Raw genomic sequence first — 27,824 nt, 5'->3', positions numbered from 1 at the left:
TTTTTTTTTTTTTTTTTTTTTTTTTTTTTTGAGACAGGGTCTCACTATGTAGTTGAGACTGACCTGGAACTCACTATGTAGCCCAGGCTGCTCTCAAACTCACAGTGATCCTTTTACCTCAGCCTCCCAAGTGCTGGGATTACAGGCGTGCATCACCATGCCCAGCTAGTACAGTTGTCTTTCTTTGAGACTTTCATAGAGTTTTGCTTAGCAGAATCTTCAGAGGGTGTATAAATCATGACGTTTCTCTGGAAATGTATCACATTGTTTTTGTAATGTTATATAATGCTTTTGTAATTTGTTTGTTTTTAGTGATGGAAAACAGAGAGGGAACAGTAAAAATTTCCCAATTTGGTCTGTGGAATTAGATGAATTTGAATCCCATCTCATTCTCTTACATCCTAGTTGTTTAACTCGCTCTCATTTTCTTCCTTTATAAAATGCTATCATAACTCTTTGATAGGATGTGTTGGAATGAATTAAAAAAACGCTTGGAAAGCAATTAGTATGGAGTCTAGCATGTAGTAATAGTGAATGAATAGAGTGATAAGGAAATAGTTAAATCACTGAAAATGAGCTTTTTAAGACTCTCCCAGTTTAAGTAGAAAGTAAAGCAATAAGATAATAATACAGAATGATTATATGAAAATCAGCCAAATGTATGACTGACCCCTCAGGAACACATAACCCAGAATGACAACTGGAAAAATCCATAGATTCCTCTCTGAGGGCTTTGGATCAGTAGGCTGCTACAGAAGCAATGTGAAGATGTTCAACATTTAGCATGGTCTTGGGAATGAGAAGTTAAAATAATAGACATTTGATGCTCTGCATTCTTTCTCTTCTCACAGCTCCTGATTTCCTCTTTTGGGTACTTTTATTTCCTCTTTTTCTATTTTAGTTTTTGTGCTTCTGGGGAAGATGATTTAGTGCCCGTTTTAAAAGTAACCCAGGTCTGGCTAATTAAAGTGTCAGGAGACCCTGGATACAGTGATTGGTTCAGAATAGATACATGATCTTAGCCAATTTTCTTCAGAGGGAGAAGATGTGATTCTGGGGCTTTTATTGGCAATATTGTGGAAGCTGAACAAGGACTGTGAGTCTGAACTATCCCTTCTGCTGCTGATGAAAGAATCTTACACATAGTTACTCTTGTAGTATGGTATTTATTTAGTATTACATAGGAATTCTTTATTTAATAATTCTCTAGTTATGCTTATTTCTGCATTGCATATACTTTGCTTGTAGAGTGATTAATCTATTAGTCAGATTTTAAGTTGTTCAAATGAAGGAACTAATTTACTCCCACTATACAATTTTCCATCTTCACTGAAATAATATGTCTAATACAGTTGGGCAGAATAATGTGCTGTCCAGTACATTAGGCATAAGATTATGTGGTAACAAGCATTTGAAATGTGGCTGGTCCCAATTGAGATGTGATGTAAACATAAAGTAAAAGAATGTAAGATAGCTCAGGCTTTTTTACAAGTTGATCACATGGTAATATGATAATTTTTTAATTAGGGAATTAATAAAATATATTATTGAAGTTAATATGTTTCTATTTTCCTATGACTACTAGAAAATTTAAATTATAATGCATTACATTATGTTCCTATTTGTGTCTCTAGCTAATTAATGTCTTTGTATAATACTAGATTAATGTCTCTGAGGGCAGGGACTGTTTGCTATCCAAAGTAACCTTGTCTCCTATTGTGATACTTAGTATACAGTATGTAATCAACAAATATTTGTTGAATGAGCTGTGAATTTTCTAATGCTTAATTTATGTACCTGTCAGTGTACATGCCATGTGTCACACTAGTTAACCGATGAGGAAAAACAAGATAAGGTGTTTTTTAAAAGTACTCTATTTTTACTTTTAGATTTTCTTCTTAGGCTGTTTCCATGGAAACAAAAGATTGTCAAGGTTGCTATAATACTGTCAATGTTATTTGCTGCCATTGTAACCAAAAGCTTTAAGTATTTAAATAGTTGTTTCTCACGTTTGAAATCCAAAGTGCGCAAATCTAGTATGAGGGGAAGTTGTTAAATATACCTTCTTCCCAGTACACATTTAAAATTCTTCCTTTCCATTAAGATGATTTTCTGGAAAGCAAAAGAATTTCTGAAGATGGGTGCTGTTTTATTTCTTCTATATACGTTTTTTGTCGTTTAAGTTTGTACTGTTTCTTCATTCTTTCCTAGTGAATACTTTATATAGATTAGTAATTGACCTTTACATGGCTAGAACATGATTATATCATCTGTAATATAAGTGATCTTTTATTAGAATCACAATTCATATTGCATGGAGAATACTAGTAGATAGAAACAGTCACTTATACCCCAAAATCAACCACATAACTCAGCGCCATTGACAAGAAAAAAACATGAAATTCCAGATCTTGAAAGACTCATTTACAAGGTAGTGTTAAATGGCCTTAGCTAGTAGTGTTGTTCCAGTGAGGATTTTTTTTTTTTTTTTCTTTTTTTGGTACCGGGGATTAAACTTGGGTCCTTGTGCTTGCAAGGCAGGCCACTGAACCGCTGAGCTAAATCCCCGGCTCAATGAGGATATTTTGATATGTGCACTTTCAAGGCCTCAGAGAAAGAAAGCTTCAAGGCTGGTTAAAACATTTCTTTACAGATCTTTTGTATGTGAACTTTTCATTCAGAGCTTTATAAAAATTTTGTGTTTCATGGCAAATATAAGTTGATGCTTTTCAAAAAGCTTTTGGAGAGATTGGCATCTCAGAATTTGAACTACTACTCAGTTTTATATTATTTCAAATTGATTTTGATACCTGAACACAGAACCACAAAGTACTTGAGTTTTGTGACTGTAAAAAGAGATGTCAATTTTGAAGGTTTCATTTTATAACAATAAAGATTTTACAATGAAAATTAAAAATTGTTGGAAATTTCTGTGAAACTAAGAAATGAATCCATGTTGCATTTTGGTCTTAGATAAAAAGTAACATGTTTTCATCTGGAAATTAATCTCTGATATGACCATAGAAGAAAAATAATTTACCCATCAATGTATTGTCTATGTATATTGTGTGTGTATATTTTCTATATATGTTACATACATATGTGTATACATGTATGTATTATTTTGGTTTGTAAAATCTATATATATTTACCATACTTTTTGTATATAATACTTAAGTAAAATATATACTTCACAAATTATAGCCCTGGCATCATACTGCCTGATTTGAATTATTATTCCATCAATTACTAGCTTTGGAATCTTGGGCAAGTTATTTAATCTAACTTTCCTTCCTTCCTTCTTTCCTTTTCTTTTTCCTTCCTTTTTTTTCTTTTTCTGTGACACTGAGGCCTGGACCCAGGGGCTTACACTGAGTTATATACCCATCTTTCATTTTTTGGTTGTTGTTGTTTTGTTTTTTTTTGAGATAGAATCTCACTGTGTAGCCCAGGCTGGACTCAAACTCACAGGATCCTGTGACTCTGTCTTCAGAGTGCTGGGATTACAGACGTGTACCACCACACCTGGCAGTTTGTTTGTTTTAAATTTTGAGGCAGTCTTGCTTAATTGCTAACTTTCTCAGGCAGGGCTTGAACTTGTGATCCTCTTGCTGCAGCCTTCCAGACTGCTGGGATTGCATGCATGAGCCATCACACCCAGATTTCTTAATGTTTTTCACTCTGTTTCCTCATCTGAAAAATATGGAGGAAATTGAATGATACCTAGTGTAGGTTAATCATGAGGATCAAATTTCTGAATTCCTCATTTCAGCTATTATGTTTCTGCAGGCCCAATATATAGTAAGTGCTTGATAAATGTTGACTGTCATAATTATCTCCCCAAATCTTTTTCTTTTAAATGTCAAAATTAGCCTCATAAGTTAATTCCTGCCTCAAGGTGACTACAGCTCCTCCTTATAATGAACCTTTTGCACGCATCTTGAAAGACATCTTATTTCTCAACAAACTGCAGTTCACGGAGTGAAATATTATATGGACTATTTTGGCTTTTGCAGATACCAGGAAATGCTTGTGTTTATGACTGAGAAACTTATTGAATTCTTGGGAATGCAGGAAAGTTTACTTATAGTTCTTTTTTCTCTGATATGTCTGTGCTGGTTTTAGTGTGCTGTCACCTTGCCTCATCTTGCTTACTTGCCTCTCTCGCTCTTATGCCACCTATATACATCCTAAAATTTGCTCAAGTCCATTCCGCTTTTACTGTTCCTAAGCATGGTCTGAGTTCAAAGTGTTGTTTCCATTCATCTTGACCATTGCAGTAACTTCCTGATTTTTGCCTTCTTCATTATTTTCACACCTCCTCCGCTTACCCATACCAAACCCCAGTGCCAGTTACTGGCCTGACAGCTCTGATCAGTCCCATCATTTTTCACTCAGAACCCCTCAGTGGCTTAGCCAGTCTCTCTAGATTCTCTTCTCTACTGTAGACCATCCCTCAGACCTTCTCCATGCATAATCCACTTATTTTGTACAAACTCTTCCTGTTAAAATATATTCTGTTTTTGAAGCTTTGTTCCTTGTGCTGGGAGTGGAACCCAGGACTTCATACTAAATGCTGTAGTACTGAGCTACCAGAAAAGAATTTATGACCTACATGCAGAAGAGTGAGAGAGGGTCAGACAGATTTTCTTGCTTTTGCTATTTCCTCACATGCAAAGGTGCCAAAGTTTGGGGTCTTAAGCCATATCAGTAGAAAGAAGGAAAGGTATTATCCACACCCTAACCCCAACACAATCTTGGAACCCAGATCCTCATGCATGCCAGGCAAGTACTCACTACAACTGCCCCCGCCCTCAATTTGCCAACTATTTATTTATTTATTTAGGTACTGGGGATGGAACTCAGTACCTTGTGCTTATAAGGCAGGCACAGTGCCACTGAGCTAGATCCCCAGCCCTTCCCTCAATTTGAAACGAAACTTATTTCTCACAGTTCTGAAGAATGAGAAATCAGGCCGGGGATTTAGCTCAGTAGTTCTGCTGCCTGCCTTGCAATTGCAAGGGCCTGAGTTCGATCCCCAGTATAAACAAACAAACAAACAAAAAGAATGAGAAATCAAGGGGCCAGATTCTGGTGAAGGAATCACATGGAAGAGACAGAACAAGAATTTTATGACAAACTCAATCCTGACATGTTGATTTCTGATAGCCACAGGAGTTTAAGGCTTTTCTCCCAAGGAGAGATCTAATGACAGAGGATTTAATGACTGACACTAGAACAAAGAGGGGAGCTTTTATTTTTGAGAATACAGTGTTGTGAAATACATGTTTTATGTTTTTTCCCTTATTTCCTGACAGAACTTCTAGAATTTTTGGAATCCTCCAAGTGATAAATGTCTTGGTATGCTAAGGAGTTGAAAGGTGGCCCACAGCCTCTAAGTAATGTCAGGGTAAGGGCTGGTCACTGGAAGACCAAGGCCCTGTTGGAGTGTTGGGACTTTTACCCCCACCTTCTGTCCTCTGGTGAGGGAGAAGAACTGAACACTGAGTTGATCACAGTGGCGAGAGATTTAATCACTTGTGCCTATGAAGTGATGCCTCTATAAAAACCCAAAAGAACAGGGTACAGAGAGTTTCCAGATAGATGAACAGGTGGAGAGTCCTGGAGGGCTTGGAAGCTTTGTGTCTCTCTCCCACGCTGTGCTCAGTGCATCTCTTCCCATCTAGTGTTCATTGGCATCCTTGGTAGTGACCTCCACAGAAACCCAGAAATATTTTTCTCTCAGTTCCGTAAGCTCTTTGAGAAAATTAATTAAACCCAAGATGTGTGTGGTGAGAACCCCAATTTTGTAGCCAGTTGGTTAGGACAACTAAAGCAACCTAGGGCTTGTGCACCACACCAGAAATATGTGGGGAACTCAATCCGGAGCCCGCAGTCTGTGAGAGCTGATGCTGTCTCCAGGTAGTGGCAAAATTAAATTTAATTTTAGATTCCTAGCTGCTGCCCACTGTAGAATTGATTTCTATATCATAGATGTTTTCTGGGTTGATTGTTGAGTTTGAGTGAATTTGTTTTTGTTTTTGTTTTTTTTTCACATATCTGGTGTCAGAAACTTGTGAGTATATGGGTACAATGACGGCAAACCTTTTAGAGTTTTCAATGATAACACCCTGCTGCAGCACACGTGCCATAGGTTCACCACCACTGGATAAGAGGAGCTGTTTACATAATATTTAAGCTTGTGTGTCTAATTTATTTTACTTAGCATTATGTTTTCGCGGTGCATCTATTTTTCTAGAAATGGTTCAGATTCATCCTTCTTTAGCAGAGTAGGATTCCATTGTGTATAAATACCACATTGTTAAAAAATTCATTCGTCTGTTGATGGATGTATGAATAGGCTGCTTCCAAGATTTGGCTGTTACAAATTGTGCTGCTATAAACATGGACATGCATATATTGCTGTAATTAATGTCTTTAATTCTTTCTCGGGAAGACACTTCAGAGGGAAATAGCTGCACCAAATGGAGTTTCTATTTTTAGTGTTTTGAGGAAACATGTTTGAGGAACCATACTGATTTCCATACTAGTTTACATTCCCACCAATAATGCAGAAGCCCCTACCTTCCCAGCAGCCTCACCAGCATTTGTTGTTATCTAATTTCTTTATGTTTGCCATGCTTACTGAAGTAAGGTGAAATACCATCTGTGATGTTTTAATTTGAATTTCTGTAATGGTCAGTGACTGTTGAACTTTTTTTTGTATGTATTTATGGGTCATTTGTATTTCTTCTTCTGCAGAGTATCTATTAAATTCAGTTGTCCATTTTTTGATGGGATCTTTTATTTGAGGGGGTCTTTTTTGTAGTTCTTTATATATTCTACACTTGATCTTAGCCAAAAGGCCGAGAAGCGATCTTTATATATTCTATAAATTAGCCAACTGTCTGAGGTATAGGTGACAAAATTTTTTTCTCATTCTATAGGTTATCTCTTCACTCTGTTGGTTTCCTTTGCTGTGCAGAAGCTTTTTTTTTTTTTTTTTTTTTTTTTGGTACCAGGGATCAAATTTGGGGCCTTCCTCTTGCGAGGAGTCAGCGGAACCACTGAGCTAAATCCAAAGCTTTTTCTCATTTGTTGATTCTTGATGTTATTTCTTATACTATTGGGATTCTGTTCGGAAAGTCTTTGCCCACACCTGTGCCTTCAAAGACTTATCTTCTAGCAGGTTAAGTTTTTCTGTTTTGATATTTAGATCTTTGGTTCATTTTTATTTTAATTTAGTACATGATGAGATATATGGGTCTAGATTCAATGTGCTGCAGGTACAGTATATAGCCAGTTTTCTCAGCAACATTTGCTGAAGAGGCTATCTTTCCTCCAGCATGTGTTTTTGGCCCCTTTGTCCAAGATCAGGTGTTTGAATACGTGTGGGATTGTTTCTATATCCTACTTTGTTTCATTGGTCTACAAGTCTGTTTTCATGCCAGTATCATACAGTGTTTTGTTTGTTTTTATTTTAAATCACTGTACCTTTGTAATATATCTTGAAGTCTTGGTTTATCATATGTCCTGCTTTGCTCTTATTACACAGGATTGTTTTTGCTATTCTGGTTTTCATATCACTATAACTCCCAATCTGCTAGATGTCAGATACACTGAGTTCATATTCCCTGAAATTGAAGAATGAATTCTAAGGAACAATGGAGGTTAACAGCAGGAAAATTTTATTGAGAGGTATAGCTCCTAAGAGACAGGAGGGGACCCAAAAGTAGGTTGTCATTGAGCTTACTTCTCAAAGGAGGTTTTATAGAGCAAACTCACGAGGTAGGTATAGTGTAGGTCAAAACTATGATCAACCAATAAGATTACACGTGTAGTCGCTTAAGCAGTATTTATCCAATGGGGAAGCAGGTCACAAAGCAAGTGTACATGAAAGGAACAAGGACCTTTTTAGGAAGGAATAGATCAGAAGGTCCTGGTCACCCATGGGGTGACTGATGTCTATCTATATTTTATTGGACCAGGTGATACCACTTATCCTTTGGGGAGGTATGTAGGACTGGAGGTTTGTCTTTATCTTGAGGCCTGGCCTTTAACAGATATGCCTCCCGCCACAGTTGTAATGTGTTCTTATCCTCTGCACTGATTGCCTTGAATGCCTAGCTCTGTCTGACTGCCTATTATATTTCTACCTAATTTAGGTACTATAATAATAAGAATTTTTTTGTTTTTTCTAGTTCTGTGAGGAATACTATTAGGATTGTGTTAAATCTGTGTATTAGTATGGGAGTATTAACTATATTGGTTCTCCTATCCAGGATCAGGGGATATCTTTCTATTTTCTAATTTTTTTCTTTGATTTCCTTATTCAGAGTTTTATACTTTTCAGTATACTAGTCTTTCACTTCCTTGGTTAGGTTAATTCCTAAATATTTAACTTTTTTTGGAGCTGTCATGAATGGTATTGTTTTCCTAATTTGTTTCTCAATATGTACATTAATGGTGTACAGAAATGCTGTTGATTTTTGTGTGTTGATTTTGTATCATGCTGCATTGCTGAACTTGGTTATTCTAAAAATCTTTCATGGAATTTCAAAATAAAGGATCATGTCATCTGTAAATAATGGTAATTTGATTTCTTTCTTTCCTATATATATATATATCCCTTTTATTTATTTCTTTTGCCTGATATCTGTAGCTAATTCTTTATGTACTGTATTGAACAGGAGTGGTGATAGCTCCTGTTCTTGTCTTGTTCCTGGCTTTAAATGGAATATGATGTTGGTTGTTGGTTTGTCTTATATGGTTTTTATCAGAATGAGGTAAGGTCAGTATTGCTTTCTTCAGGGTTTTATCTTGAATGTGTATTAGATTTTATCAAAAGCTTTTTCTGCATCTACTGATATGATCCTGTGAGTTTTGTCCTTGCTTCTGTCAATATGGTATATCACATTTATTGATCTGCATATGTTGAACCATCCTTGCATCCCTAGGATAAAAAACCTACTTGATCAACTTGATCATAATGTGTGATCTTTTTGATGATATGTTGCCTTCTATTTGCCAGTGTCTTATTGTGGATTTTTGCATCTACATTAATTAAGGAGACAGGCCTATAGTTTTCTTTTTTTAGTTGGATCCTTGTCTAGTTTTGGAATCAGAGTGATGCTGGCTTCCATGAGTGAGTTTGGAAGCACTCCTTCCCTTTCATTTTTATTAAAGAGTTTGAATATTGGTGTTAAAGTCTGTCTGAAGGACTTGTCAAATTCAGCAGTGAATCCACCAGGTCCTGGGCTTTTCTTAATTGTTAGATGTTTTAGCATTTTTGTGTCTTTTTGGTTCAGTTTTTGTCATTCATATGTATCTAGGAACCTGTCCATTTCTTCAACATTCTCCAAATTTTTGGCGTACAATACTTTTTTAATGTTAACTGATGATCTTCTGTTTTTCTGTGGTGTCTGTTGTAATTTCAAAAGGATTTTATCTTATTTTGGAGCACAAGGGGAAAAGCTGTCCAGGGTCAGAAATCCTAGTCTGACTCAAATGAAAGGACAGTAAAGTGTAGGAGTTCCCCCCTCCCTCATTGATTTTATTGGTACATTTTAGGTGTACAGTACAGTTACATTCATCATTGGGATCTTGTACCTTTACATGACAGGTCTTGGTTCTCATTTTTTCCCTATACCCCTGCCCTCCCTTCACCCCCTCCTCCCTTCCCTATTTACTAGTGTGGGAGTTTTGTTTTGGTTTTGGTTTGTGTTACTGAAAGTTGAACTTCAGGACCTTTAACTGAGACACATCCCTACCCCTTTTTTGTTTTTATTTTGAGATGGATTCTCACTAAATTGCCCAGACTGGGCTTGAACTTGGAATCCTCTTGCCTTACCTTCCCAGTGTGCTGAGATTATAGGTGCACTACTGTGCCTATCACGAGAGTGTTTTTATAATGCCCTTGGTGTGGGCAGGGGCCTAGTCTCTTAATGTTGTTTCATGTAGAAGTGGAGTTTCAGTTACTCCTGTGCTCTTCTTCATCATGCTTATTAATGCTGTACATGTTATATTACCATTTTGAGTCTCCAGCTAGGGGTGTGGATTTTATTTAATGATTATTTCTTGCATGAGTTTCCCTTTACCATGAAGGTGAGGGGATCCTAAGGTAGGTCATTCATTGTTCTGTCTCAGTGGGTCTGATCAGCAAGCTAAGTTTATTTTATTTTTCTTGGTCCTAACTTCCTGATCAGAAAGAGTCATTAAACCTTAACCCGATTCCTCAGTTTTCAGTCCTGGTGGTTTTAACTGAGCCTGTAGTCTTTACAGATGTTAGCAACCATTTCAGGATGGCAGTAGATCTGCAGACTCACTTAGAATCTAGGGACACCTGCCTGCAGGTGTTCCTTTATTTTTCAAATTCATTCACAATTTTGTTTACTTGAAGATTATATGCATTGTTTCTTAAATAAGGGAACTTGCTTTTTATTGGACAAGTTATACGTGGCCATTTTAGAAAAGTTAGAAAATATAGGTAAACATAAGGTAAGAAGTCACTTGTGGTCTCTATGGCAGATAGCACCCTTTTTAAAATAGATATTTTATTTATCATTAAAATATGACAAATTAATCCAGAAGCTTGTTTTTGTGGCTGGATAACTCTTGGCTCTTCTTCATCAGGCTGCCAAACTGGTCCCCCATCCAAAAATTTTCTTCTATTCTTTTTTTGACTGTTGTGACCTTCTGAATCAAAGCAGCTGAATTTGAAACAAGCTCAATGTCATTTCCTTTAAGGATTGGTTCATCTTTCTGGGCTTGAGATACTGAGCAAGCAACACCTCCCCTTTTACAAACCCAGCAGATGTATTTTTCACCCAAGAAATGCCATATTTCAACAAGAAACCCATTCTCCTGAATAACAGTGCTGCTGGGGAAAGGAGCTTATGCAGATTTCATATTGTAATGGAAGCCAGTGTAACACCCTTGATCATGTTCTATACATGACTGCAGATTGTGAGTTCCTTTCTGTTTTCCCATTCATCAACCCAGAGCCTAATCTTTTTCTCCTACACTGATATGGTTGAAATCCCTCCACAGAACCCTTCACAATAACTGTGCATTCCTTCAGAGTGATGTTGTCATTTTTTGGAATATTGACAATCTGCTGAGGAATGGTCTTCATTCTGGAGGGGGGATACAGCTGTTTTAAAATTTCTACACACTAAGCTTTACATTATAGAAAAAATATGTTAAACTATAAAAGGAAATATTTGCCAGGTTGGATAATGATTTATAGTATAGATGGGTATAACTTAGGCCTAAAAAGTTTACAGTAAATGACTTTAAATAATATAAAAATATTGAATCACCCTATCTCCAAGACAGTTTCCTGGACTGGTGATAAAAGATGATAGGGAAAATATTTTAAAGTAAATAATTTACTTGTATTAACTCTTTTTCTATCAGAAGTTAATATACTCTGTAGTATCACTTTTACACCCTTTCATTTCTTTTTTAAATTTGAAATTCACTTTCAGTAGTCTGAGGCATTTTGTTAATATATGGTATTAAGACTGACTCATCTGCCCTTTTTAGCTAAGCTATTAAGCATACAACATACCTCATTTTTTCTATTTACATTTAAGCATCTGATATTGTTTCATTTACTTTAAAATAGTACATATATCCTTAATATTATTGCACTAAGCCTGGCTATAAGTTACTGTTTAATCAAACAATATTTTATATTTTATGTTTTGTATTTTCAAAATAGTACATAAATCCTTAATATTATTCCACTAAGCCTGACTACAAGTTACTATATAATCAGTATTTTCACCTCCCCACATACATGCACAAAATAATATTCTTCATGTACAGTTTTATATTTTTTCAACCACTGCAAAATATATAGAGTACAATCTGCATCCATAGTGCAAGTAAGCATATGACATTTTGTTGTTTATACCATGTATTAGCATGTAATTCATGACTAGAACATTGTACAGAGTTGTTAGTAATATAAAATAATTGTTTATGTTAATCCATTGTTTATTTTTTAAAAAGGAAAACATAATTTTTAAATGTCTGTATTTCTTAAGTAAAGATCTAGGAAATACAGATATTTTATGTATTTCCTGCACTAGGTTCCTACTGAGAGCCTATAGGCATTATAAGAATGATGAAGCATTTCTGAAGTGATGAATTCTGAAGATATTTAGTATATCAAGGGAAATGATACCAGGCTGCAGTAGTTGTAGAAGCTTATGTTGAATATCTTAATTTTATGAAGTGTTTTTTCAATAGAACTACTGGATTGTGGGGTTAGTTTTATTTAGAGCTGGGATATTGAAATAATTAACTATAAAATCTCAGCTGTGTTGTTGCCTTTAATTCCAGTAGGATTCAGGACACTGAGGCAGGCTGATTGGAAATTAGAAGCCAGCTTGGACTTGGACTATATAGTGAAATCTTGCCTCAGATAAGAATGAATATGATTGTTCTTGTTTAAAGAGCTCAGTATTAGGAATAAAACCATTGAAATCTCTGATGGTAATTGTTATCACTTTTAGAAAGCTTCTCATAAAACTATACCTAAAGATAGAGGCTTTTTAATAGTGCAGTACTTATGGAAAGTTTGAGAACTGTCAGTATTTGGGAAACTTTAACAAGACCATTTAAGGGTGGATGTTCTTCATGAGAATTTTCCAGAAGTAACATTCTACAGTGTGATTTACAGACACTTTCATCTCCCCCAAAAATTCATCTCTGTGTATTGTGTCTACGGGTAGCTTAACTAAATCTTAAACTAACCTGTAAATTTGTGAAGTATAAAATTTTAAAGACAAGTTGAGAAGATACATGGTGATGAGTAGCAAACACCATCAGAGAGATAGAGATAACTATAATACTATAATATAATATAATATAATTATATATAATACTATAATATAATATAACATAATATAATGCTATAATATTTTGCCAAAATATAACTCTGATTCCTTTCATCGGAAGTGTTTTGACTCACATTTCTCATGATAAATTAACTACTTGGCATTTTGATTTATGAATGACCCACTATGTATTTAGACAATGATTTATTTCATGGAAATCTACCTTTTTGAGGAAACAGATGTAATAGAGTTTTTAAATTGGCAAAACTGGAGTGTTATTACGGTAACATAATTGTGCTATGTCATTCTTGAGCCCAGCCAGACGCAATGACCAACTAGCATATTTGTTTCATTCTCTGAAGCTACTCTGAGTCCTGAAATTCTGTTGTACCCTACTGGAAAAGACTTGAACACATAAAGAATGAGAAATTAGAGTCATTCATAGGAAAATGGATACATATTGAGGATGTACTCCTACGTGAAATAAATAAGTCACACATGTGTAAACACCGAATAGTTTCTCTGGTGTGAAAAGCTATAATAGTTCATAAGATCCTGATGAGATAATTGACAATGTGAAATAAGGAGAAAAGGGCTAGAGGTGTAGGGGAAGTGGGAAGGGTAGGGGAAAAGTAATAAGGGAAAAGAAAAAATATGAAAAAATGGAAATAAAGTATTTGTAAGTGGGGAGGGTAGGAGCAGGTGAAGAGAGGGCAGGGACAAGGGGAAAAAATGAGAGCCAAGTCCTGTTATTTAAAGATGGAAGATCCCAATGATGAATGTAACTGTACTATATACGTAAAATGTACCAATAAACTCAATGAGAGAGGAAAAAAAGACTTGAACACAATAGGTATTTTGTCCCTGTACTGGATTTTTTTTTTTTTTTTTTTTTTTTTTTTTTTTTTTGTATGGGGAGCAAACTCCGGTCCTTGTGTTTGCAAGGCAGGCAACAGAACCACTGAGCTAAATCCCTGGCCCTGTATTGGATCTTTTAAAATATGGTTTCTAATAAGTTTGGTATCTGAATGTCAGCCTGCAGCACATTGGTAGCAGTAAATTGAAAGTATTTTGTGTGTGAAGGGGCAGGAAGGAGTTACAAGTGAAAAGTATTAAAAGAAAGTGGTGGCAAAGAATTGAAAAAGTAGATAAGTTGTAGTGCTTTTAGTGAAAATGTGGGTAATACCACAGGATTACAGGAAAAACTCATGTCTAGTATCTTCTGTTTGAGAAGATAAGGAAGCACCTACTATGAAAGAGGCCTAGAGAAAGTAGTAGGACAAATAAGAAAGTGTGAAAGAAAGGATTCTCTGGTTCTGGTAATGGGATAGTAAGAGTGTAGAAATCTCATGTGAAAGAGGGCCAGTTAGAGGGAAATATAGTTGATTTTCTGTGTAGTTCTTATTTATAAGTAATGTAGGGATGAAATATACAGGAGGATGCATATAGACTCAATAATTGTAGAAGAGATTTTTTGTTTTTAATTGTTGGGACATCAACCTTTTTAAGTAAGAGGTAAGAGAAACGTTTAAGAAGGATGTTATAGGGCCAGGGATTTAGCTCAGTGGTTCCACTGCCTGCCTCCCAAGCACAAGGACCCGAGTTTAATCCCTGTTACCAAAAAGAAAGAAAGAAAGAAAGATGTTATAAAGGTTGTCAAATGGGTGTACTGTTGAATCCAGGGGGATAAAGAGGATGGGAGAGGGGAATTAACCTTTAGATAGGAGAGGGAAAGGTCTGATGCAAGAAGGACCTTGACAAATATATATAAACATAAATAATAAGCTTGTATGTAGAGGATGAAAATGTTTTGTTAATGTGATTAACAAAAAGTGAGAGGGACACGGCACTTCTCATCATCTCAATTCCTGCCAGAATATAATATTTATCCCTTTCCCTTAAAGCTTCACTACTCCAAAGAACTGTCCATCTTGAATTCCTCCTTTCCAATTCTCACTTGAGCACATTTCAGGAGGCTTTTTTGCTCTGTCCATTCCTGCAAAACACAATATCGGGGTGACCAGTGAATTACATGTTACTAAATCCAATGCTTAAGTCTCAGTCCTGATCTCATTTAACCTGCCTAAAGAATTTGACAGAGTTTATTATTCCCTCCTCCTTGAAACAGTCTGCATTACACAGTCCCAATTTTCTTCCAACCTTTGAGGCCACTCTTCCTCATCTTGGTTCCTCTTTATCTCCCAGAAATGTCCCAAAACTGGGGCTGAAGATTCCCCTTCTCATTTTTGAGACACAGTCTAATTTGCTTAGGCAGGACTTGAACTTACAGTCCTCTTGCTTCAGCCTCTGTGCTGAGATTACAGGCATGCACTGATTGTTTCTCCTTGTCTGCTCTTGCTCATTCACTGTGCTTTGGGTGAACTTTTTTTAGCCTAATGACTTTCCTTACTGTTTGTACACTGACATCTCCTACATTCATAACATTATTGTAGTCCTCTCCTGCAAACAGACTAGTACAGTGATGATGAACCTTTTATTAGAGTTTTCAATGATAAACAGCCCACTGCCCATCTGCCATAAGTTTGCCACCACTGGACTAGTAGATTTATGTGCCTACTCAATGTGTCTTCTTAGAAGTCTTATAAGCATCTCAGATTTTACATGTCCAAACTTGTGCATAGCCTTTAAACTTGTTCTTTTATGGACTTCTGCTCTCTTTATACTATTAATATCTTTACTGTTGCTTAGACCAAAAATCCTGGAATCATTCTTGACTTCTTTTTGCCATTTCCATCAGCTTAGAATGTTATATTCATCAGCAAATCATATCATATTGTCAGCAAATCATACCAGTTTTGCCTTCAAAATAGACCTAAAATTGAGTCATTTCTTCCTACTTCCACTTTATCCATTATGGGTCAGTCTACCTCATCCCTTGCTTGGAGTATTTCATTAGGCCTCTAATTGTTTTATCCTTCAACTCAGCAGCTTAGTTAAAATTCTAACTCAGAGTAAAGTCAATGATTTTAAGACCCTGTAAGATTTAGTTAGCCCCAATTAACCATTTCTGTTTTGCTCCTTTTGTCCACAGTGACCTCCATACTGTTCACTGAACACTCCAGGTACATGTTCATCTTAAGACCATTCTACTGATTGCCTCATTTGCACATGGAAAGCATTTCTACCACAGATACTATTATAATTTTCTTTTTTCTTTTTTGGTACCGGGGATTGAACTTGGGACCTTGCTCTTGAGACAGGCAGTAGAACCATTGAGCTAAATCCCCAGCCCCCATAGTTTGCTATTTACTTACTTTTGATTTTAATTCAAATACAATTTCTCAGAGAGTATTTGATCACCCTATTTTAAATGGCTTTCTACTACACTGTCTCCCTACCTGCCTTTCTTTTTGCTCTCTAAATTCCTGCATATTTTATTTTTCTTGTATAATTCCCTCCCCCCATTGTCCCAGCTCCCTCCCCGCCCAAACTTCACAAGGGCAGAGATCCCCCACCCCCACCCCGTACTAACTATTGTACTCAGGACCTTGCACTAGCAAGGCAGGCATGCCACCATTGAGCTAAATCCCCGGCCCTAAGAGCAGGGGTTTTTGTATTTCTTTAGTGCTGAACTCCTAGCACTAGAACAGTAGTGTCTGGCTCATATGAGATTCTCGATCAATCTGGGAGGAAAAGACAGAAGGATGGATGGATACAAGGTGAAGGTCAGGTTTGAAGATTAGAGAGAATAGTTTCATTTGAATACGTTTTGTTTGTGAACATTCCATAGTGGAGATGTTTAAAGATAAAAATGTCATTATTTAGAGAGTAACGATGTAATATAAAATCTGGGAAACATTAAACTTGCTGGAAGGTAAGTTAGGCAGAACTCTGGAAGACATTGGTATAGGAAAAGACTTTATGAACAAATCCTCAGTAGCATGGGAACTAGCAGAAAGTATCAACAACTGGGATCTCATATTACTAAAAAGCTTCTGTACTTCAAAAGAAACCATTAGCAGAACTAAGAGACAATCTACAATGTGGGAAAAAATTTTTACCAGCTGTACCTCAGACAAAGGACTATTATCAAGGATATATAAAGAACTCAAAACAATCAGTCCCCCCAAATATAAAGACCCGATTCAAAAATGGGCATCCGAAATGAACAGACATTTCTCAGACAAAGAAGTAAAAGCAGCAAGAAAATATATGAAAAAATGTTCCACATCACTGGTCATTCGAGAGATGCAGATGAAAACAACACTGAGATTCCACCTCACCCCACAAAGAATGGCTGCTATCAAGAAATCACACAATAACAAATGTTGGCGGGGTTGTGGGGAGAAAGGAACCCTCCTCCATTGTTGGTGGGAGTGCAGACTAGTGCAACCACTATGGAAATCAATATGGAGATACCTCAAAGAGCTTGGACTGGAGGTTCCATTTGACCCAGCCATCCCTCTGTTGGGTATCTTTCCAAGAGAACTAAAAGAATCATATCACAGAGAAGTATGTGCACCCATGTTTATAGCGGCACAGTTTGTAATAGCTAAATCTTGGAAACAACCTATTTGCCCATCCGTTGGAAACTGGATAAAGAAGTTGTGGTTTTTCTATAAAATGGAATATTACTCAGCCATAAAGAGCGAGAGAATAGATTCATTCATAGGAAAATGGATACATATTGAAGATATACTCCTAAGTGAAATAAATAAGTCCCACATGTGTAAATACCAAATAGTTTCCCTGGTGTGAATATTCTGCAACAATGCATAAGATTCTAATAAGATTACTGACATTTAGAAATGGGAGGAAAGGAGCTAAAGGTGTAGGGAAGGTGTGATACGTAGGGGAAGAACAAAAAGGGAAAAGAAAAAAATGTGAGAGAATGAAAAGATGAAAATAAAGTGTTTGTAGATGGGGAGGGGAGGAGGGGGTGAAGGGAGGGCAGAGGTAAGGGGAAAAAATGAGAATCAAGACTTGCCATGTAAAGGTACATGATCCCAACAATGAATGTAACTGTACTGTATCCCTAAAATGTACCAATAAACTCAATAAAATTAAAAAATATATATATATAAAATCTGGGATTTTGTTGCCATTAGTTTCTGAAAGTTGGAGAATTAATATAACTGGGGGTGCATTGTTGATCATCCTAAAGCCTTCATATAATACAGTCTTTATATTTCTGGCCTGACTAAAATATTTTTATTTCTAATCATGTAACATTAGGGTTATTTTATTTGCAGTATAGCCAAGCCTAAGTGATGAATTACACTGTGGTGAAGATTTTCTTTTTTTCTCACTATTAGAACTGTAATTCAACTCACACTGATAAGTTACAAGGGCTTCTGATGGCATATAGAAATCATTTCATGGTTATTTGGTCCAGGCCTGTAAGACAATTGCCTGTTTAAGATAACTTTGAGGAGACAAACATCTAGCTCACTTTAGACCTCCTTTGAAGTCTAACCCAAAGTAATTTTTGTCTGATAACTTTATATGTATTAAGTTGTAACTGGAACAAATTGAGCATCTTAAATGAAGTCTGTTCTTTTAATTATTGATGTCCCTGATTTGCTTTGAAAGATGCAGATATAAATTTTGTACATGTTGCCCATAGTTAAGATGATGAAGCCTGAAAACTTTAATCATTAGCAGTACCACCACCATAAAACCCATCTGGCTATGGTTTAGTTCCACTCCATTTACTTTAATGTGTAGGTTTGATCACAAAATAGCAGTATCTTACTCATTTCTTTCCGTTTATTGGGGGAAATAAGACTCAATTTGAGGCCCCAAAATTACACTTATGAATTCATTTTCCAAGACTTGGAACAAATTTTGCAGCAATTTCTTTAACTGTGTCATGGTTCTTACAGTCTTCCTCATAGCCTCACTGCTGGTACCACTAACTTTCTTTGGAGTTGTGGATGTGATATTTTATGCAAATGAAGTGTAAAAAAGAAGCGCAATGAAAGTTTTAACACAAGCACTGTATGTTGTCTGGGCAAGAGCAGTGCTTGGACTGAAGCATCACCCCTTTTGTGTCCACAGTGAGATTGCGTGACTCAATCTCATGAGTCACTCTGAGCCAGGACAGGTTATTTCAAGTCAGATCTTTATTTCAACCGTGGAGCAAAGTTAGGAACACGAAGCAGATTTTGTTCAAGCTTTGCTGTTTGAGTAGTAGAAAGTTTGAGAATGGAGATGTTCAACAACTGAAGTATTACTGTATCATATGTGGCAGCCAATAATAAAAATGTAAGTGTTCAATAATGTATATTGTACTACTTCCCGGTACACATACACTAATATGTGGAAATAGACATTTTCAAGTTAGGATACGCATTTAAAATGCCCTGTAAAGTGATGACAAGAGCAGAAAAGAGAGAGACAAAGCCTCCCAGATAGCTCTGGATTTAGATCATTTTAATAATAAACATAATAATGGATAGCAGTAAAGAAAAATATTTGTGCTGTTTTAGGCCAAAACAAAAGGCATGTGTGCTCAAAGCACATTTCTAGAATTGTGAAGTTGAAACTTTGAATTTCCCTAGTTTGACCCATTTCCTTACAGGTAAAGATGTGAAAGGGCTGGATAGAGGTTATATCCTGTGGTCTATATGATTAGTAGCAGAGCTAGGAATTGTATTTTGGGTTCTGATTTCAATCTAATGGAAGGACATGAGCTGCTTAGAATCCTGACACGATCCTCCACCATCATTCATTTGGTGACAAATTAATAATACAGTGCTTTGTGATTTATGAAAGGTTTTTCTGGCAGTATGACTTTTTTATTTCACAGTAATTCTGTATCATAAGAAAGCTGTGCTTTCTGCTTTTGTAGGAGGAAATTAAGATTTACAGGTGTTTCAGTGGTATACCACATCATTATGACACGTTGTGAATGAATGCAACAACTAAATGTTGAACCTAGGTCTCTAACTGAATCAGTGCTCTTTTAATGACCTTTACTCCTTTGGATAATTGTGACTGGAATGGGGAAAAAATAAGAACCAAAATAGATTACATAAAGGTACAATTTTCCAATGATGAGTGTCATTATATTGTATACCTAAAATGTACCAATAAAATTAATTTTTTTTAAAAAGAAAAGACCTAAAAAAATTTTGTCACTGGAAAATAAATGTTTTGTAGGATTTACTGTGGAAGGAGTTAAATGTCAGAAGTATTTCATCTGTTAGAAGAAAACAGATTAATTGATTAAAACTCAAACCCTTGCCTCTGAATGAAAAATAGAGAAACATTTAAATTACCTGTATATCTAGCAAATAAATATAACACAGCACTAAAACCAAACCAGTGAACATTATCGTTCCCTTTACTCTCCACCTCTCAATATTTTGTGGTACTGGAGGTTGAAGCAGGGCCTTAAGATTGAGCTTCATCCCCAGCAATTTTTAATGTTTTTTAAATTTTGAGCTTGTTTCTTATCAGGTTGCCCAGGTTGGACTTGAACATCTTCCTGCCTCAGCCTCCCACTGTTCGGATTACAGACATGTACTTCCACAGCTATCTCACCTTTTGTCTTTTCCATATCAGATGACACTTGTGAATATGTGGCATTGTCCCGCTTAGCTAGTAGGGAAGAATGCACTGGGGAAGGGCCACATGCTGGAGTCTGCCTGTCCTGGAGTAAGGCTCTTTCCTTAGAAGTCTTTTCTGAGTGGCAGAAATATTTATATATTCAGCTGGATAGAAAAACGTTGCATGCCATTTAGTATTTTTCTTTTTGGAAATAGTTTTGGATAAATTGTATGTTTAAAGTACTGTAAAATAACATCGTATAATTTCTAAGTGTATAACTTCAGCATAACTGTTGTGGTATAGGAATTAGGTAACTCACTGTGGCTTTTGCCATAACCTTTTGCATTAAAAAAGTGTTTATCATTCTAGCTTGGTGATTTTTAATTAGAATGAAAGGTAGATGAACAGTTGAAACTTGTAATTTCTCTACCAGCCCAATTTGACCTTTTTTTTTATAGCATTTAAGCTATTATTAAAATTATTAAAAGTAAGAACTCATGTTAGGGCTAAAAGACAAGTAATGAGTAGGTTTTGTATATAAAAATACGGAATCATAACTATTCTGGAATTAAATTTGAAGTCGTGTGTGTGTGTGTGTGTGTGTCTGTGTGCGTGAACAATTACTGTTTAAGCACAACTGATTGCTTATAGAGAAGAAAGCATGACACTAGAATATCTGTAATACAGTAGCACCCTGTAGATATTTGACAAACATGGTGAGTGAAAGAATGAATTGTGTAGTGACCTAGTTGCCCAGGTGACCTAGAGTTCTTGGCCTTAGTTTCATAGCTTCTGGCTTTTTTTTTTTCCTTAGCTAACAAAGTTTCTAGATTATCACATAGAGCTACATCTGACTATAAGTAGCAACTTAAGAATGCTTAAATCTAGAATTTTTTTCCAATATTACTGAAAGGGGATAGGAGATATGTAGCTAAGTGTATTGAACTCATTTTTTGTACACATGAGAAAATTGTAAATGTGGAATTGTTAAAATTAATATTTGATGGTGTGCTAAAGCTGCATATTAGGAAGTAAGTGTTGGACTAGTTCAAGGATAGAATTTATGTAAATGTCTCATAAGATATGGTAAATGTTTTTATACATCTACATATTCAGATATGCTTCTTCTAGTTGGACAAGGCTCTGGGGTAATCCTGGGCAAGTGTTTCCAAGAAAGACTACTGCAGCACTGTGTCAGGTTTTTTATTTTGGGGTTTTTTGCGGGGGACACTATAACAATTACTTGAAATGTTCATCTTAAAAACACAAAAGGTTAATTTTGCTTGCAAATTTAAAAGTTCCAGTCCTTGATTGGTTGCCTGTTGGCTGTGGGCAAGGCAGTGCATCATGGCATGATTGTGTCTTATATCCAGGAAAGAAAAGAGATGAAGGAAGGGACTGGGGTCCCACAAACTCCCACTTATTAAAGCTTCCACATCTTCCCAATAGCATAGTGTGGAATGTAAGAAATGTGATACCACTTTTCTCACTGTATTTTTTTTTTGAGCCAGAAAAGTTCTTTTGACAAAAGTGAAACCTAATGAGTCTGTTGTTTTATTAATAAATGAATATTTGAATGTTTTGGCTACTAATATAATAAATATATACAATATATATGTAACATATATAGTATAATACAAACAAAAGCTGTTTGGAATCTTTAATGATGTTTTTATCTATGCTATTTATTTTAAGAAAATTATAAATACACATACTGTATATACAGTAGTAAGAAGAAATAGCACAGATCACTAATGGCATCAACTTGCAAAGTTATTAGCACAGTAGCACAACCAGGACATTGATGTTAATACAGTCAAGATGTAGAATATTTCCATCACCACAAGGACCCCCTTTTACCCACCCCATAAACTTAGCCAGCCACTAATCTATCATCCATTTCTATTATATTGTCACTTCAGAAACTTAATAGAGATAGAATAATACAGTTTGCAGCCTTTTAGGGTTGACTTTTTTTAGTCACTGAATTCTCTGGAGATTCATCAGGTTGTGGTATGCATCAATAGTCCCTTTTTATTGCTAATAGTAGTCCATGTATGGATATATCTTGGTTTGTTTAACCTTTTATTATTGAAGGATATGTGTGGGTTGTTCTTAGTTTCTGGCTGTTACAAATGAAGTTGCAATGAACATTTATTTACAGGTTTTCTGCCAGCATGAGTCTTAACTTCCCTGGGATAAATGTCCAGGAGTGCAGTTGCTGCATCATGTGCCATTTACGTGTTTTTTAAGAAACTGCCAAACATATCCAAAATGGATAGAGAGATCCTGAGGTCAGAAAGTTTGACAACCACTGCTTTATAGAAAGATATCTATCAAATCTGGCTTGTGACATAAATAGTAAGAAATTTTTCTTGAGTTGATGATCAAATACTTTTACCCCCCAGGTGTTTGAAAAATGGAAGGGCATAATGCCTTATTCTATGTGCAAGTTATAGGGCATGGTCCAGTATGCCAATTGCTTTGCAGTGCCACAAATAAATGCAATTTTCTCCTACGTATTTATTCACACATTTCAGACTCACTTATGAGCCTGAGAACACATTTTTTTAGCGCATAGTATATTCAAGAAATGACAATATAGAAGACAAAAAGAACACTGCTTCCCTTCAAAGAGAAAAGGGGAAGATAAACGTGCACTGTAGAATATGCTGTAATGAAGGTAATGTGTGAAGAGCTGCAGGAGCCTGGGGGGAGGAGCTGTGCCAAGCTTAAAGAGGAATTGATGGAAAGAGTGGGGATGAGGAGGAAAGGGAATTCTTAGATGCCTGGTGCTGATGAGTCAAAGGAACCAAAGATGGTTTCCAGCCAACCATACTTCGATGATATTCTTTAGCTCCTTGTCTTTTTCCCTGAATATTTTAGGCTAGAAACAGTGAAAATTCTAAATCTGGGTCAGAAGTAAAATCAAGAGAAATTATCTGGGTGATATGTAGTTTTGAAGTATGCACATATTATAGGTGAAAATCTATAGGTCTTTTTGAAATCTTTGTAATGTACTAGGATATATGTGTCCCATAAACCAGGAAGAATGGGTATATTGATTATAACTGGAATAAAGTAGTAAACAGCATCTTATAAGGACTTTTCTTAAGCTCTGGCTGTTTTCCCACAAAATGACTAATGATAATCTTAGCCATTCTAATAATTTCTTTCTCTTTATTTTCCCTGGACTATTGCTAAACAGATATGTACTTTGTAAAAATACATATTGTGCTATGTTTTATCTCTGTGATTTGGGAAATGTTTGAGACTTATGTACTTGCATTTTAGTAAGTTAAACTATGCTCACTACAAGCAGTAAGAGAAAAAAAAACAAAGCACATGCAAAGGAAAGCCCATCAGAATCACAGCAGACTTTTCAACCGAAACCCTCAGGTCAAGGAGAGCCTGGACTGAGGTATTTCAAGTCCTAAAAGAAAACAACCTCCAAACTAGACTGATGTATCCTGCAAAACTCTCTTTCAAAATGGATGGGGAAATAAAACACTTCCATGACAAAGAACACCTGAGAAACTTCATGAATACCAAACCAGCACTACAAAGAATTCTAAACAATATCCTAGAAAAAGACAATAAAGGTCACAACACCATGAGGCCCAACAGAGCAAATCAAATAGGCAAGGCAAGAAACTAAAAGGAGAGGGGGGAAAATTAAAAAGAGTCAACAAAAGGACAATAACATGACAATAATAAGTCAGTACATATCAGTTATAACCATCAATGTCAATGGCCTCAATTCACCAATGAAGAGAAATAGGCTGGCAGAATGGATTAACAAGCAAAATCCAATAATATATTGTATACAAGAAACACACCTAGTGCAAAAAGAAGCCCATAGAATGAAAGTGAAAGGACGGAAAACAGTTCTCCATGTAACAGGAGCCCAGAAAAAAGCAGGGGTAGCTATCTTATTTGCAGACAAAGTAAATTTCAAAACAAAACTAATTAACAGAGACAAAGAAGGTCACTACATCGTTGTAAAGGGAAAATTCAAGAGGAAGAGATGACAATCATAAACATATATGCACCAAATATTAATGCCCCCATCTATATAAAAAAATATTAAGTAACATGAAAAACCAAATAAGCGCTAATACAGTTGTAGTGGGGGATCTAAATACCCCACTATCACAAATAGACATCTAGGCAAAAAAATCAACGAAATACTAGAACTGAACCAAGCTTTTGAACATATGGACTTAATATATATCTATAGAATATTCCACCCCACAAAATCAGAATATACATTCTTTTCTGCTGCACATGGGTCATTCTCCAAGATAGATACTACCTCATCAAACAGGTTTGAATAAATGAAAAAGAATCGAAGTCATCCCCTGTATATTATCAGATCATAGTGCAATCAATCTGGAGATCAATAGCATAAGAAACCATAGGAACTTCACAAACGCATGGAAATTGAACAACACTCTCCTGAACAATCAGTGGGTCACAGAGGAAATTAAGAAATTGACAGTTTTTACAAATAAATGATAATACCAATACAACATATAGGAATCTATATGACACAATGAAAGCAGTTCTATGTAGAAAATTCATAGCATTGAATGCCCACACTAGGAAAACAGAGTGAGCCCAAATAAACAACCTAATGATGAATCCGGCTCCTAGAAAAAGAAGAGGAAGAAAAACCCAAAGTTCATACAAGAGAGGAAATTATAAAGATTAGAGCAGAAATCAGTGCAATGGAAACTAAGGAAATGATACAAAAAATAAATAAATCAGAGAGTTGGTTTTTTGAAAGAATAAATAAAATCAATAAACACTTAGCTAACCTTACCATAAAAAGGAAAGAAAAGGCTCAGATCCATGCAGTTAGGGATGAAAAAGGTGAAGTCACAACAGATCCAACAGAAATCCAGAAGTTAATTCATCAATACCTACTTTGAGGACCTGTACTCTAATAAAATGGAAATCAGAAGAAATGGACAGACTTCTAGATAACTTATGAATTACCAAAGTTGAATGAAGAAGATAAAATTTTAAACACAATTACAATCTAATTACAATCAGTGAAATTGAAAATGTAATTAAAAGTTTACCAATGAAGAAAATCCCAGGTCCTGATGGATTCACTGCTGAATTTTATAAGACATTTAGAGAACTACTGCCACTACTCTTTAAACTTTTCAATAAAATTGAAAGGGAATCAGTACTTCCAAATTAAATCCTGGAAGCAAGTGTTACTATGATTCCAAAACCAGGGAAAGACCCAACTGAAATAGAGAACTACAGGCCAATCTCCTTAATGAATATAGATGTAAAAATCCTTAATATACTATCAAACAGAATACAGAAGATCATCAAGAAGATCATACATCCTGACCAAGTTAGATTTTTATTCCAGTGATTCAAGGATGGTTCAACATACGTAAGTCAATAAATGTAATACACTATATTAACAAGGTCAAGGACAAAAACCATATGATCCTCTTGAAAGATGCAGAAAAAGCATTTGACGAAATTCAACACCCATTCATGACAAAAACCCTGCAAAAAATTGGAATAGATGGTCTATATCTCAACTTAATAAAGGCTATCTATGAAAAACCAACAGCCAACATCATATTAAATGACCCAAAACTGAAAACCTTCATGTTAAAATCAGGAACAAGACAAGGATGCCCACTATCACCACTCCTCTTCAATATAGTTCTGGAAACATTAGCCACAGCAAATAGACAAGACAAAGAAATTAAAGCAATAAAGATAGGAAAGGAAGAAGTTAAATTGTCATTATTTGCTGACGATATGATACACTACATTGAATACCCAAAAAATTCCACCATAAGACTTCTAGACTTAATTGACACTTTCAGCAGAGTAGCTGGATACAAGGTCAACACTCAAAAATCAATAGCCTTCTTGTACACAAATAATAGACTCACTGAGAGAGAAATTAGGGAAACAGTTCCTTTCACAATAGCATCCAAAAAATGAAGTATCTTGGAATCAGTCTAAGGAAAGAAGCAAAAGACCTCTACACTGAAAACTACAGCACTCGGAAAAGAGAGATCAAAGAGGATATAAGAAAATGGAAAGATATCACCTGCTCCTGGATAGGAAGAATCAACATAGTGAAAATGGCCATATTACCAAAACTGCTATACAGATTCAATGCAATGCCAATTGAAATTCCAACACTATTTCACAGAACTAGAAAAAATAATCCAAAAATTCATTTGGAACCATAAGAGACCTAGAATAGCAAAAGCCATCCTAGGCAACAGAGACATGGCAGCAAGTATAACAATTTCCAATTTGAAACTATACTACAAAGCCACTGTGATAAAAACAGCATGGTACTGGCAAAGAAACAGACCTGAAGATCAGTGGAATAGATTGGAAGATACAAAAACAACTCCAGATGTACTCAGCTACCTCATCTTTGACAAAGGAGCCAACCATTCTCACTGGAGGCAAGTTAGCCTCTTTAATAAATGGTGTTGGAAAAACTGAATTTCATCCTGCCAAAGATTAAAACTAGACCCTTATCTTTCACCATGTACTAAACTAAAATCCAAGTGCATTAAAGATCTAAATATTTAAAAAGTCACTAAATTTGCTGGAAGATAAGTTAGGCAGAACTCTTGAAGACATTGGCATAGGAAAAGACTTTATGAACATATCCTCAGTAGCGTGAGAACGAGCAGAAAGAATCAACAACTGGGATCTCATCTCATTGAAAAGCTTCTGCACTGCAAAAGAAACCATCAGCAGAACTAAGACAACCTACAGTGTGGGAAAAAATTTTTACCAACTGCTCCTCAGACAAAAGACTATTATCTAGAATATATAAAGAACTAAAAAAAATCAGCCCCCCCAAATATAAAGACCCAATTCAAAAATGGGCATCTGAAATGAACAGACATTTCTCAGACAAAGAAGTAAAAGCAGCAAGTAAAAATATGAAAAAAAATGTTCCACATTACTGGTCATTTGAAAGATACAGATGAAAACAATACTGAGATTACACCTCACCCCAAAAAAGAATGGCTTCTATCAAGAAATCAACCAATAACATGTTGGTGGGAATGTGGGGAAAAAGGAACCCTTCTCCGCTGTTGGTGGGAGTGCAGTCTAGTGCAACCACTATGGAAATCAGTATGGAGATACCTCAGAAAACTAGGTTTAGAGGTTCCATTTGACCCAGCTATCTCTGTGCTGGGTATCACAATGTTAGAAGAATATCACAATGTTATATGCACGCCTATGTTTATAGCAGCACAGTTTTTAATAGTTAAGACTTGGAAACAGCATTTGCCCATCCGTCGGAGACTGGGTAAAGAAGATGTATTTTTTTTTTTTATTATTGAGCTTATTCAAGAAAGAAAAAGATGTGGTTTTTGTATAAAATGGAACACTACTCAGCCATAAAGAGTGAGAAATTAGTCATTCATAGGAAAATGGATATAT

General features: G+C 35.7%; 1 protein-coding gene and 1 pseudogene across 1 annotated transcript in view; one reads left to right on the top strand and one right to left on the bottom strand.

Moving 5' to 3' along the window:
• Positions 1–27,824, top strand: part of Lnx2 (ligand of numb-protein X 2) — a 93,321-nt gene that overhangs the window by 23,157 nt on the left and 42,340 nt on the right. The window lies entirely within an intron of this gene.
• Positions 10,361–11,134, bottom strand: LOC104862182 (annotated as a pseudogene).

This window comes from Fukomys damarensis, unplaced genomic scaffold (genome assembly GCF_012274545.1).
Source record: "Fukomys damarensis isolate Sample0158 unplaced genomic scaffold, DMR_v1.0_HiC HiC_scaffold_38, whole genome shotgun sequence".
Lineage (NCBI taxonomy): Eukaryota > Metazoa > Chordata > Mammalia > Rodentia > Bathyergidae > Fukomys > Fukomys damarensis.
The sequence above is the reverse complement of the archived record's forward strand: the minus strand, read 5'-3'. Positions and strand labels throughout refer to the sequence as shown.